Source organism: Canis lupus, chromosome 32 (assembly GCF_048164855.1).
Source record: "Canis lupus baileyi chromosome 32, mCanLup2.hap1, whole genome shotgun sequence".
Classification (NCBI taxonomy): domain Eukaryota; kingdom Metazoa; phylum Chordata; class Mammalia; order Carnivora; family Canidae; genus Canis; species Canis lupus.
This window is the reverse complement of record NC_132869.1, coordinates 5,407,501-5,419,984: the sequence shown is the minus strand read 5'-3', so window position 1 is coordinate 5,419,984 and position 12,484 is coordinate 5,407,501. Positions and strand designations below refer to the sequence as shown.

General features: G+C 36.0%; 1 protein-coding gene and 1 long non-coding RNA gene across 26 annotated transcripts in view; one reads left to right on the top strand and one right to left on the bottom strand.

The window, feature by feature from the left end:
- The window catches only part of FMN1 (formin 1), a 433,864-nt gene that overhangs the window by 175,809 nt on the left and 245,571 nt on the right, over positions 1-12,484 (bottom strand). The gene's annotated exons all lie outside the window — the stretch shown is intronic.
- The window catches only part of LOC140622677 (uncharacterized), a 102,722-nt gene that overhangs the window by 3,173 nt on the left and 87,065 nt on the right, over positions 1-12,484 (top strand). The gene's annotated exons all lie outside the window — the stretch shown is intronic.

The window sequence follows — 12,484 nt, the reverse complement described above, 5'->3', positions numbered from 1 at the left end:
TGTGTAGGAAAAGTTCAACTTCTTCATCAAGGAGTAGGGCTGGCTATATTTATTTTGCACATTTATTCTAAAAATTACATGGGGTAATATATGTAGAGCACTCATATAGTATATTCTTAACATAGATTATTTAAGTAAAACTTCCCTGTCTTAGGGAGTTGACTTGCTTCATATTTGTGCTATTTTTAATATAAACAATACAATACTTTGTACATTAAACCTTAATTTTAAATTGCTTAGAATTGTTCTTTTATAATAATAATATAGGTATATTAAAACTTTACAAAAAAAATAAAATAAAACTTTACAGTCTTCTTATAAACTCCAAATGCCTTTTTGCCAATTATGGAGAGAGAGCTCTACACAGTTTTAGTCTCTCTAAACCTAGTAAGCCAAATCAGTTCCTTCTAATACATCACACAGTGGCCACTAAGGGGGGGGGGGGGGTTGGAAACAATCTTTTGTCTCATGTGACACAACTACAAAAATCGATAGGGAATGCACACAAAACCTGAAGTTTTTTTTAATGTACTTTGTGGGGTAAAATACAAATTAAACTCAATTGCTATGCTTCCCCTTCCACCTAGGTATTTATAAGCTTACATTTAAAATATAGTGAAGACACAGCCAGTAAGAAACATCTATATTTATATTGGCACTAAACTAGCTGAATCACATGCTAGTTAAACAATAAGGAATAATGAGTTTGTTCCAAGATTGTCTAATTATCAATCTATCATATCAGTCAACCCTGAATCAGTTATTGCCAGTCCTTTATCTTTCCTTTCCCTGCTCAGAATGGCTACTTTTATATAACTGTTAGACCTAAAATATAGTAAATATCAAGTTTTCATCAAAATAAAAGGAATTCTGGGTGCCTGGGTGGCTCAGTGGTTGAGCATCTACCGTTGGCTCAGGGCGTGATCCTGGGGTTCTGGGATCGAGTTCCCCATTGGGCTCCCTGCATGGAGCCTGCTTCCCCCTCCTCCTGTGTCTCTGCCTCTCTCTCTATATATCTCTCATGAATAAATAAATAAGATCCTTAAAAAAAAGATAAAAGGAGTTCTGATTTTTTAGTTCAATGTGTTTAATAATTTCAACATTAGTCTTAGAGAAAGATTCTTGGGGGATAAAGAATTTCAAGAGTTTTTAAAAGAAATAAGAAGGTAGGTACTTAGTCTTTTACTTTTTTTTTTATATGAAAGCAAAACCAAAAGAAAAAGAGATTATATATAATCAAATATTTTCTTTAAAAATGCAATTTCTGGCTTTTTCTTAGACTGAAAACACTAATTTTAAAGTGAAATGATTTTTAAAAGTCCAGTACAAAATTAAGAAAAACCACATAAGTTTTATGTAAGTATTCAGCCATGAATTCATTCATTCAACAAATACCTGCTGTGAATCTTTTACGTGCCTGGCACAGCTTTGGACTCTAAGGATACAGAGGTAATCCAGACAGATTGAGTCCTTGCTTGCCCTTGTAAAGTCTGGAGAGCTTAGTTATCTAAGACAGTCACTTTGGTTTTGTTTTGCTTTCTCAAGATTGCCTTGGCTATTTGAGGTCTTTTGTGGTTTCATATACACTTTAGGATTATTTGTTCTATTTCTTTGAAAAAAAATGACATTGGAATTTTTATAGGGATTCCACTGAACCTATAGATTGCTTTGGGCAGTATGGACATTTTGACAATATTCATTCTTCCAATCCATAAACACAGAATACCTTTCCATTTAATTGTCTTAAATTTAATTGTCAGGGTCTTAAACTTTTCAGTGTATAGGTCTGTCACCTCGTTTAAATTTATTCCTAGATACTTTATTCTTTTCAATATGATTATAAATGAGTTTATTTTCTAAATTTCTGGGATTATTCACTGCTAGTATATGGAAATGCAACAGATTTTTGTATATTTATTTTATACCTTGAAATTTTACTGAATTCGTTTATTAGTTCTACTGGTTTTGGGAATAGAGTCTTTAGTCTATATATAAATTAAGGTTATTTGCAAATAACCTTCTTCCTTCTTCCTTTCCAATCTGGATGCATTTTATTTCTTTTCTTTGCCTAAGTCCTCTGGCTAGTTCTTCCCAGTATTGTGTTGAATAAAAGCGGTAAGAGAGGGAGGACATCCTTTCCTGATCCTGATTCAGCCTTGAGTATGCTGTTAGCTGTGGGCTTGTCATATATGGCCTCTATTATGTTGAGGTATGTTCCTTCTCTACCCACTTTATTGATATTGAACTATTCTTGCAGGCCTGGAATAAATCCCACTTGATCATGATGTATGATCCTTTTGATATATCATTGAGTTTGGTTTGCTAAAATTTTGTCAAGGATTTTTGCATCTATGTTTATCAAAGATATTGATTGAGCTGTGGTTTTCTTTCTTTGGTGGTACCCATGTCTGGTTTTAGTATCAGGGTAATGCTGGATTTGTAAAATGAGTTTGGAAGCATTCCTTCCTCTAGTTTTTTGGAAGAGTTTGAGAAGGATGCAGTTTAGATCTTCTTTGAATGTTCGGTAGAATTCATAGTGGTGCCATACGGTCTTGGCTTTTGTTTGTTGGCAGGTTTTTTATTACTCATTTAATCTCCTTACTAGTAATCAGTCTGTTTAGATTTACTATGATTCAGTCATAGGAGACTGGGTTTCTAGTGATTTATCCATTTTATCTAGAATGTCCAACTTATTGGCATGTAGTCATTCAAAGTAATCTGTTATATTCCTTTGTATTTATGTCTTATCAATTGTAACTTCTTTTTCACTTCTAATTTTACTTATTTGAGCCTTTCCTCTATTTTTCTCAGTGAGTCTAGCTAAAGATTTGTCAATTTTATTTATCTTTTCAAAGAACCAGCCCTTAATTTCCTTGATCTTGTCTTTTTAATCTCTATTTCATTTATTTCTACTCTGGTCTTTGTTATTTTGTTCTTCCTACTAAATTTGGGCTACATTTGTTCTTTTTCTAGTTCCTTCAGGTATGAATTTTGATTATTTAAGATTTTTCTTGTTTCTTGCAGTAGGCCTATATCTTCATGAACTTCCCCCTTAGAACCACTTTTGCTGCATCTCATCGATTTTAGCATGTTATATTCCTATTTTCATTTGCCTCTAGGTATTCTTTTATTTCTCCCTTGATTTCTTTGCTGACCTACTGGTTATTCAGTAGCATATTGTTTAATCTTCACTTATTTGTGATTTTTTTCCACTTTTCTTCTCGTAATTGATTTCTAGCTTCATACTGTTGTAGTCACAAAAAAATGCTTGACATGATTTCAACCTTCTTAAATCTATTGAGACTTGTTTTATGGCCTAACATGGTCTGCTTTGGTAATGTTCCATATGTACTTGAAAAAATTATATATTTTTATTGTTTTTGGAAGGAATTTTCTGTGTATATCTGTTAATTCCATCTGGTTTAATGTGTCATTTAAAGCCAATGTTACCTTATTCCAGCAATTCTACTAAAAGGTATTTATCTGAAGAAAACAAATACACTAATTTGAAAAGATATATACATCCCATTTTCATTGCAGCATTATTTATAATGGCCAAGATACGGAAACAACCTAAGTGTCCATTGATGGATGTGCAAGTGAAGAAGATGTGGTATATATACAAAGGAATACTACTCCTCCATAAAAAAGAATGAAATCCTGCCATATGCAACAACATGGATGAACTTTGGGGGTATTATGCTAAGTGAAATAAGCTAGACAGAAAAAAGACAAATACCATAGAATTCACTTATATGTGGAATCTAAAAAAACAAAACAAAATTCGCAGATACAGAGAACAGAAGGGTATTCACTGGAGTGGAGGAAGGTTGGGGGCAGACAAAAATGGATGAAGGGTGTAAAGAGATATAAACTTTGAATTATAAAATAAGTAACCCATAGTAATGTAATGTCCAATACGGTGACTGTAGTCAATAATGCTACAGTACATATTTGAAAATTTTGAAGAGAGCAAATCCTGTAAGTTCTCATCACAAGAAAAAAAGTTTTGTAGGTTGTTTGTATGGTGATGGTAACTACATTTATTGTGGCAGTCATTTTGCAATGTGTACAAATACTGAATCATTATGTTGTGCATTGAAAATGAATGTTGTATATCAATTATACCTCCAAAAAAATCACTTTGTTAAAATTGCTTTAAAGAACCAAACAGGCAAATAAAACATCACTTGAACTAATTGAAAAGAAAATTCAAAAGAAGAAAGGCTTTGGGAATTGACTAGATTCATTCTTAAATGTCCAGGATAGTGACTGATTAAACCTTCATCACAGGGGATGCCTGGGTGGCTCAGCGGTTAAGTGCCCCCTTTAGGCCCAGGGCATGATTCTGGAGTCCAGGATTGGGTCCCACATCGGCCTCCCCACAGGGAGCCTGCTTCTCCCTCTGCCTGTGTCTCTACCTCTCTCCGTGTCTCTCATGAATAAATAAATAAAATCTTAAAAAACAAAAAACAAACCCTTCATCATGGCATACACACTGACATCGTGGACAGGCATAGAAATCAAATTTATGATGAGATCACAAATGGGTAGCAACAATTTCTTCAAACAAACACCCACCAAGCTACTTAGGTACAGTTCTGAAAACCATGAGTAGTAACACATTCTACCTACAGGAAAGACAAAGTTTAAATGCAAGTTCTTCTAATAGCTAATTAAAAGAAGGCAAGAGAACAATCAGAAGGGAATTGAGAGAGAGGGGAAAAGATTGAGACTAAGATTATCTGTCACTGGGAAAAACAAGCATATATATCTCTGCAGTGTTCATCCAGGCTGAATTATGGAAAGGATGTCACCACAATCAGCCATCCTCGTATTTTGTCTAATGGCTTGACATGGCAAGTGTCTGAAAAGAGTGTTATTACTCTTAAGCTGGACTAAAACCTTAAGAGTTGTATGAAATGTAGTGCTTCCTCCCCAAAGGGGAGCATTTGTCAGAGCAATTGTATTCTCCTCCCTATTTGTACCAAATTCCTTACCTCTGACTAGACCTTTAAAAATAGACCTCTAAGTTTCCATGTAATCTCTCTTCAATTGTGGAATAATACAAGGTTTCTCAAAAACAGCCCAAATGTGGTAGGAGCACAATGGACACTGAATGTATGTATGTCTTAAGACCTCTTAGTTTGCTTGTTTCTTTCCTTCCTTCCTTCCCTCCTTCCTTCCCTCCCTACCTTCTAGATTGGAAGGCTTAATGATAATAATAAAAGAACATGAAATCTACTCTATTAATGAATTTTTAAATGTTCAGTAGAGCATTATTAACTGTAACACATTGTTGTACAGCAGGTTTCAACAATTTTTTCATACTAAATGATGGAGACTCTATAGACAGCTACTGCCCATATTTCCTTCTTCCTCCAGCCCCTAGACGTTTTCTGCTTCTACTTTCTATGAGCTTCTTCTATGAGCTTCTATGAGCTTCTACTTCTATGAGCTTGACTACTTTAGATGCCTCATATAAGTGGAATCATGCAGTAGTTTTCCTTCTGAGACTGGGCTGATTTCACTTGGCATCATTTTCTCAAAGTTCATTCATATTGTAGCATGTGATATAATTTCCTTAAGGCTGGATAATATGCTTACACATACAAACACACACACACTCACACACAAATCACATTGTCTTTGTCCATTCATCTATTGATGGGCATTTAGGTTACTTCCACTTCTTGGCTATTGTGAATACTGCTTCAGTGAACATGGGAGCGCAATTATCCCCTTGACATTCTGTTTTCAATTCTTCTGGATAAATACCCAGAAGTGAGGCTGCTGGGTCATGTGGTAGTTGTATTTTTTTTTTTAAGGAACCTCCATACTGTTTTTTACAGTAGCGGTACCATTTTACATTCCCATCAATAATGCACAGGAGTTCCAATTTTTCCACATATTATCGAACACTTGTTCTTTTCTTAATTTTTCCTTTTTGAAAAATTATAGCTATTCTAACAGATGTAAGATGATACCTCACTGTGGTGTCGATTTGCATTTCCTGATTAGTGATGTTGAACATCTTTTCATACACCTTTGACCATTTGTAGGTCTTCTTTGGAGAAATGTCTCTATTTTTAAGTCCTTTGCCCATTTTCCTTTTTTTTTTTTTTGCATTTATTTATTTATTTATTTTTATAAATTTATTTTTTATTGGTGTTCAATTTGCCAACATATAGAATAACACCCAGTGCTCATCCCATCAAGTGCCCCGCTCAGTGCCCGTCACCCAATCACCCCCACCCCCCGCCCACCTCCCTTTCTACCACCCCTAGTTAGTTCGTTTCCCAGAGTTAGGAGTTTCTCATGTTCTGTCTTCCCTTCTGATATTTCCCACTCATTTTTTATCCTTTCCCCTTTATTTCCTTTCACTATTTTTTTTTTTAGGTATACAATGCAGATTTATTTAGAATGAAAAAAGGAACCATAATAAATTACAAATCTAAAGAGGTAACAAATACCCAAATATTACAGAACTCAGAAAATATTGTTTTTATTCTTATTTTTTATTTTATTTTTTTATTTTTTGCCAAATACTCTGCCAAATATTTTATTTTATTTCATTATTTTTTTTAATTTATTTTTTATTGGTGTTCAATTTACCAACATACAGAATAACCCCCAGTGCCCGTCACCCATTCACTCCCACCCCCCGCCCTCCTCCCCTTCTACCACCCCTAGTTCGTTTCCCAGAGTTAGGAGTCTTTACGTTCTGTCTCCCTTTCTGATATTTCCCACACATTTCTTCTCCCTTCCCTTATATTCCCTTTCACTATTATTTATATTCCCAAATGAATGAGAACATATAATGTTTGTCCTTCTCCGATTGACTTACTTCACTCAGCATAATACCCTCCAGTTCCATCCACGTTGAAGCAAATGGTGGGTATTTGTCGTTTCTAATGGCTGAGTAATATTCCATTGTATACATAAACCACATCTTTTTTATCCATTCATCTTTTGATGGACACCGAGGCTCCTTCCACAGTTTGCCCATTGCTGCTAGAAAACATTGGGGTGCAGGTGTCCCTGCGTTTCATTGCATTTGTATCTTTGGGGTAAATCCCCAACAGTGCAATTGCTGGGTCGTAGGGCAGGTCTGTTTTTAACTCTTTGAGGAACCTCCACACAGTTTTCCAGAGTGGCTGCACCAGTTCACATTCCCACCAACAGTGTAAGAGGGTTCCCTTTTCTCCGCATCCTCTCCAACATTTGTGGTTTCCTGCCTTGTTAATTTTCCCCCTTCTCACTGGTGTGAGGTGGGATCTCATTGTGGTTTGGATTTGTATTTCCCTGATGGCAAGTGATGCAGAGCATTTTCTCATGTGCATGTTGGCCATGTCTATGTCTTCCTCTGTGAGATTTCTGTTCATGTCTTTTGCCCATTTCATGACTGGATTGTTTGTTTCTTTGCTGTTGAGTTTAAGAAGTTCTTTACAGATCTTGGAAACTAGCCCTTTATCTGATACGTCATTTGCAAATATCTTCTCCCATTCTGTAGGTTGTCTTTTAGTTTTGTTGACTGTATCCTTTGCTGTGCAAAAGCTTTCACTATTTATATTCCTCAAATGAATGAGACCATGTAATGTTTGTCCTTCTCCGATTGACTTATTTCACTCAGCATAATACCCTCCAGTTCCATCCACGTCAAAGCAAATGGTGGGTATTTGTCATTTCTAATGGCTAATATTCCATTGTATACATAAACCACATCTTCTTTATCCATTCATCTTTCGATGGACACCGAGGCTCCTTCCACAGTTTGGCTATTGTGGACATTGCTGCTATAAACATTGGGGTACAGATGCATTTCACTGCATCTGTATCTTTGGGGTAAATCCCCAACAGTGCAATTGCTGGGTCGTAGGGCAGGTCTATTTTTAACTCTTTGAGGAACCTCCACACAGTTTTCCAGAGTGGCTGCACCAGTTCACATTCCCACCAATAGTGTAAGAGGGTTCCCCTTTCTCCACATCCTCTCCAACATTTGTGGTTTCCTGCCTTGTTAATTTTCTTAATTTTCCCCATTCTCACTGGTGTGAGGTGGTATCTCATTGTGGTTTTGATTTGTATTTCCCTGATTCTTTGCCCATTTTTCAATCAGGTTTCTCTTTTGTTGAGTTGTAGGCATTCCTTATATGCTTTGGGACATTAATGCCTCATCAGATATATGGCTTGCAAATATTTTCTCCCATTCCATAGGTTGTCCTTTCACTCTGCTGTTTCCTCTATTATGCAGAAGCTTTTCAGTTTGATGTAGTCCCACTTACCTAATTTTGCTTTTGTTGCCTGTGCTTTGGTGTCATATCCAGGAAATAATTTTAAGACCAATGTTATGAAGCTTTCTTCCCTATATTTTCTTCTAGGAATTTTATAGTTTCATATTTTTTAAAATAAAAGGTATTAATTTATTCATGAGAGACACAGAGAGAGAGGAAGACACAGGCAGAGGGAGAAGCAGGCTCCCTGTGGGGAGCCGGATTTGGGACTCAATCCCAGGACCCCGGGATCACGACCTGAGTCAAAGGCAGATGCTCAACTACTGAGCCACCTAGGTGCCCCATAGTCTCAGATCTTACATTTAAGTCTTTAATCCATTTTGAGTTGGTTTCTGTTTATGCTGTAAGACAAAGGTCAAATTTCATTCTTTTGCTTGTGGATATGCAGGTTTTATTGAGGAGGAGCCTATCCTTTCCCTGTTTTGTAGTTTTGGCACCCTCATTGAAGATCATTTGACCATAATTGTATGGGTTTATTTTTGGGCTCTCTATTCTTTTCCATTGGTCTCTATGCTTGTTTTGATAGTAATACCATACTGTTTTGAATACCATAGCTTGTAATAAGTTTGGAAGTTAGGAAGTGGGGGACAATATCAAACAAATGACAAGGAGAAAATAAAGTAAAGATAGGGCTAAGAAAAAGAACAGAATATATGTTTTAAAAAATCCTTAAGTCCAATATGTAAAATGATTAAGGGGAAGCACATGGAAGAATACATAATCAACAGACCAAGTGAGAGTTCAGGTGATTAAAAAGGCTGACCCAAGACTTCAGCATATATTCCGATCTTTCTGAAACCGGTTAAAAGATTGGGCTGTGCAAGATGTGAGGAGACGGTGTCAGCAAGAGGGAAGAAGGGGAAAAAAGAGAGGTGCTCTGTGGGTTCTCCGGTCATATTTTAGAAGCTTCTGCCCAACTCTTGGCCAATGTGGTCACAGGAACACAGATTGGGACAGGCAAAGTTTCCTTTGTTTAACACACATGTTAAATGACTCCTGTTTGCCAGGTACTGAGCTTGGGACTAAAGACTAGTATAAACTTTGGTCTTTGGAGAGTTGTCAAGTTTAGAGAAATATTTGTTATTTTTTTCTATTTTCTTTTTGTGAGTTCATTATTTTTAATTACAAAAGCAACAAATGCTTAACTGTAATGAAAACTACAAACTATAAAGAATGTAAAAAAGTAAAAGGTGAAATATTCTCTCATCTCCCAGTTCCACTGCCAAGTTACCACCCCCAGTAATGGGGGTTCGTCTCCTTCCAGATCTAAACATGTGTGCATGGCCACATATGTATAGGCATATGTGTAGGATTTTAGCTTTATAAAAATGACAAGCAATACACTTTGTTCTGCAACTTTTCCCCCTTGTTCTGTGTAATTCTTTTTCTTTTCTAAATATATTACTGATACCTTCCATGTCAGTGTAGACAGGACCAATTTAAGTATGGTACATAATTTAAGTATTCCTCTATTGATGGACATTTAGAAATTCTCCAAAATTTGTCTATTATTAACAATGCTGTAAAGAGCAGCCCTGCAGATAGCCACTTGAGCTTATATTTCTATAGAAGAGATTTACAGAAGTTGTTCAAACAATACATCCATTTTTAGTTTTGATAGATATTGCCAAATTGTTTCTAATAGATGCTATCAATTTACTCTCCTGACAAATATTGGAGAGTGACTGTTTTCCTAGTCCTTCACCCTTTTGGGTATGATCAGTTTAAAAATTTTTGGCCAATATGATAAGTAAAATGTTTTTTCACTCTTCTACATTTCTAATGATTTAATAGTAAGGTTAAACATTTGGTTATTGGTAACATGTTCTTGTGGATTGTCTTTGTATCCTTTTTACTATGTTTTCCAATTACTAGATCTATTAGGCTGGTACACAGCAAAGAAATTTAAATAAGGACATGTCTGAATAGCAAAAAGAAAGAGATTTACACAGAGATTGCCGTGGTAAGGAGGCATTTTCTAAGGGAAGAAGAGAGAGAAGAATTACCTTTTATTGTGCCCCCCAGTGATGCACTAGGTATTATGCTAGCTCTGCACACAAGGCAATCCAAATGGACAGTTGTGAATTAGAGGCAGTGAGCATCAGGATACACTAAACTTTTATTCCTTTAGTGGCTCCCTATGGATTTCTAGAGAGAATGACACTTCACATTCAAGAGGCTTATAAAGTAAGTGTAGTCTCCTCATTGCTAGGGCACTGAAGCAAGGGACACAAAAATAGAAGAATACATTGTTCTGATAACCCAATACTTTTGTTGTTCTTTTGATATTTGTGATCGAATCTCACAACTTCTTACCCAGATACACACCTGTTATCAGAGGCATTTGCCTTCATTGCAGAGTAGCTAGGAAGAAAATATCAAGGAGGGAAGAAGATGGGAGTAAAGAAAACTGATGGAGAAAATAAAGAGAAGAAAGGAGAACAAAGATTGAGAACATGATAAAAGGTTGAAAAAAAAAAAGATGATCACCTAGTTATCAACCTATAATTATTACATTGTTTTTCAAATAACTTTTTAGAATCGTGCTAAAATTTCAAATAACTAGATCAATTTGTGTAGAACCCTCTATTAACTGAAAATTCCCCTTGCTTTTCTTTCATTACATTACATGCATTCTTAGTAAGGCGACCTCTAGATAAAGTGAACTTCAAAAATTCTTCTCTGAAGAGAAAGAACACATGACAAAAATATAAACTATTATTGGATATTTATTCTCTCCCATCCACTAGCTTCTCTAAGATATCCTAGGCTTGGAAGGAATCAAACCTAATCATCTACACATTCCATATCTACATTACTGAACAGTGTGAACTGGTGATCATAGGATTATCTGGAACATTTTTAGAACCGTAATGTTCCTGAGATTGTCAGATATTTAATCGTCTGTCCTTTTTATAGTAGGAGATTTAACTGACACATTTAAAAAAATAGCCACAGGATTTAAAATACAAAAGTTCTATCAAAACATTTATTAATTAAACAATTTAATTAATCAACACCAACCCATTATTTAAGCCTACTAGTTGTTATTATTCTGTGCCATTTTAACACTTTTTGGAAGTTGGCCCAAGCCAAAGGTTCCCAACAATGTTACAATGTAAGTAGAAATAGAAATACGACTAAGAACTATAGCTATAAATACAATGGTCCTTCTCGCTTTTAACTTTAGCATGCTGAGCAGCCACAGGCTCTTGGCCAGCTATGAAAAGTCATCAGCATCAAAGTCTGGCAACTAGTTGTTAAGAGAAAAGTCAGGAGACCAGCCTTCTATTTCTAGAACTTCCCTGACTCATCCTTACACCAATACTGAAATGTAGTCAGTCAATTCAACAAAATTCACAATATGCGAACTCCTATGTTGGTATACTACCACAAAGGGTGTATATATACACACACACACATACACACACACACACATATATATGTTCAGTGGGAGTTCAAAGACTAGTGTAAAGGGGAAACTCATATAAATAAGTCTGATACAAAGGAGTTACTAATAGGGATCAGTGAATATAAAGAGATTCTAATTGTCCTTCCTCTATAATCTCCCGTATATGAGCCAGGACTCACTGAAAATGGGGGTTTTGAAGGAGATGGCTGTTTGGGACACAATCTTCCCCTGGGTAGCCTAAGAGCACTTCCCAAAGTTATATTCAGTGTCCCTTTCCTGAAACAAAAATCCAGGTCTCATGCTCAGAAAACTACCCCATGAAGGAGATTTGAAAGATGATAAGCTCAGCAGACCATGAGCCCCCAAATGCCATGATAGCTCATGTTCTGCTTAGACATATAGAAGGGGGCTCTTTCCATCTTGCATAACCAATGGGGTAAAGGTTCTTCTAGGCATTAGAACTAATAAGCAGCCAGGACTTTCAGACTGCAGAAGACCTTGAAGCCAGGCCACCATATTTGATTGTTGGACATTGGTAGGCTTCCTGATTTTATCGATCCATAGCTTCATAATGTGAATGTCAAACAAATGTTTTTCCATGTTTATGTGGAACCAGTCGGTGGAATTATCCCTTGAAGTTTCTGATGTGACTTCCTCCCCATGTAGATTCTTAGGGAAAAAAGTGGCCATGCCATGCTGTTCAAGAAAGATACTTCAGAGAATATTTATGAGATGGTATAAGTACCATAAAAGTTTGCTCATTCAGTGCATACACTAGTTG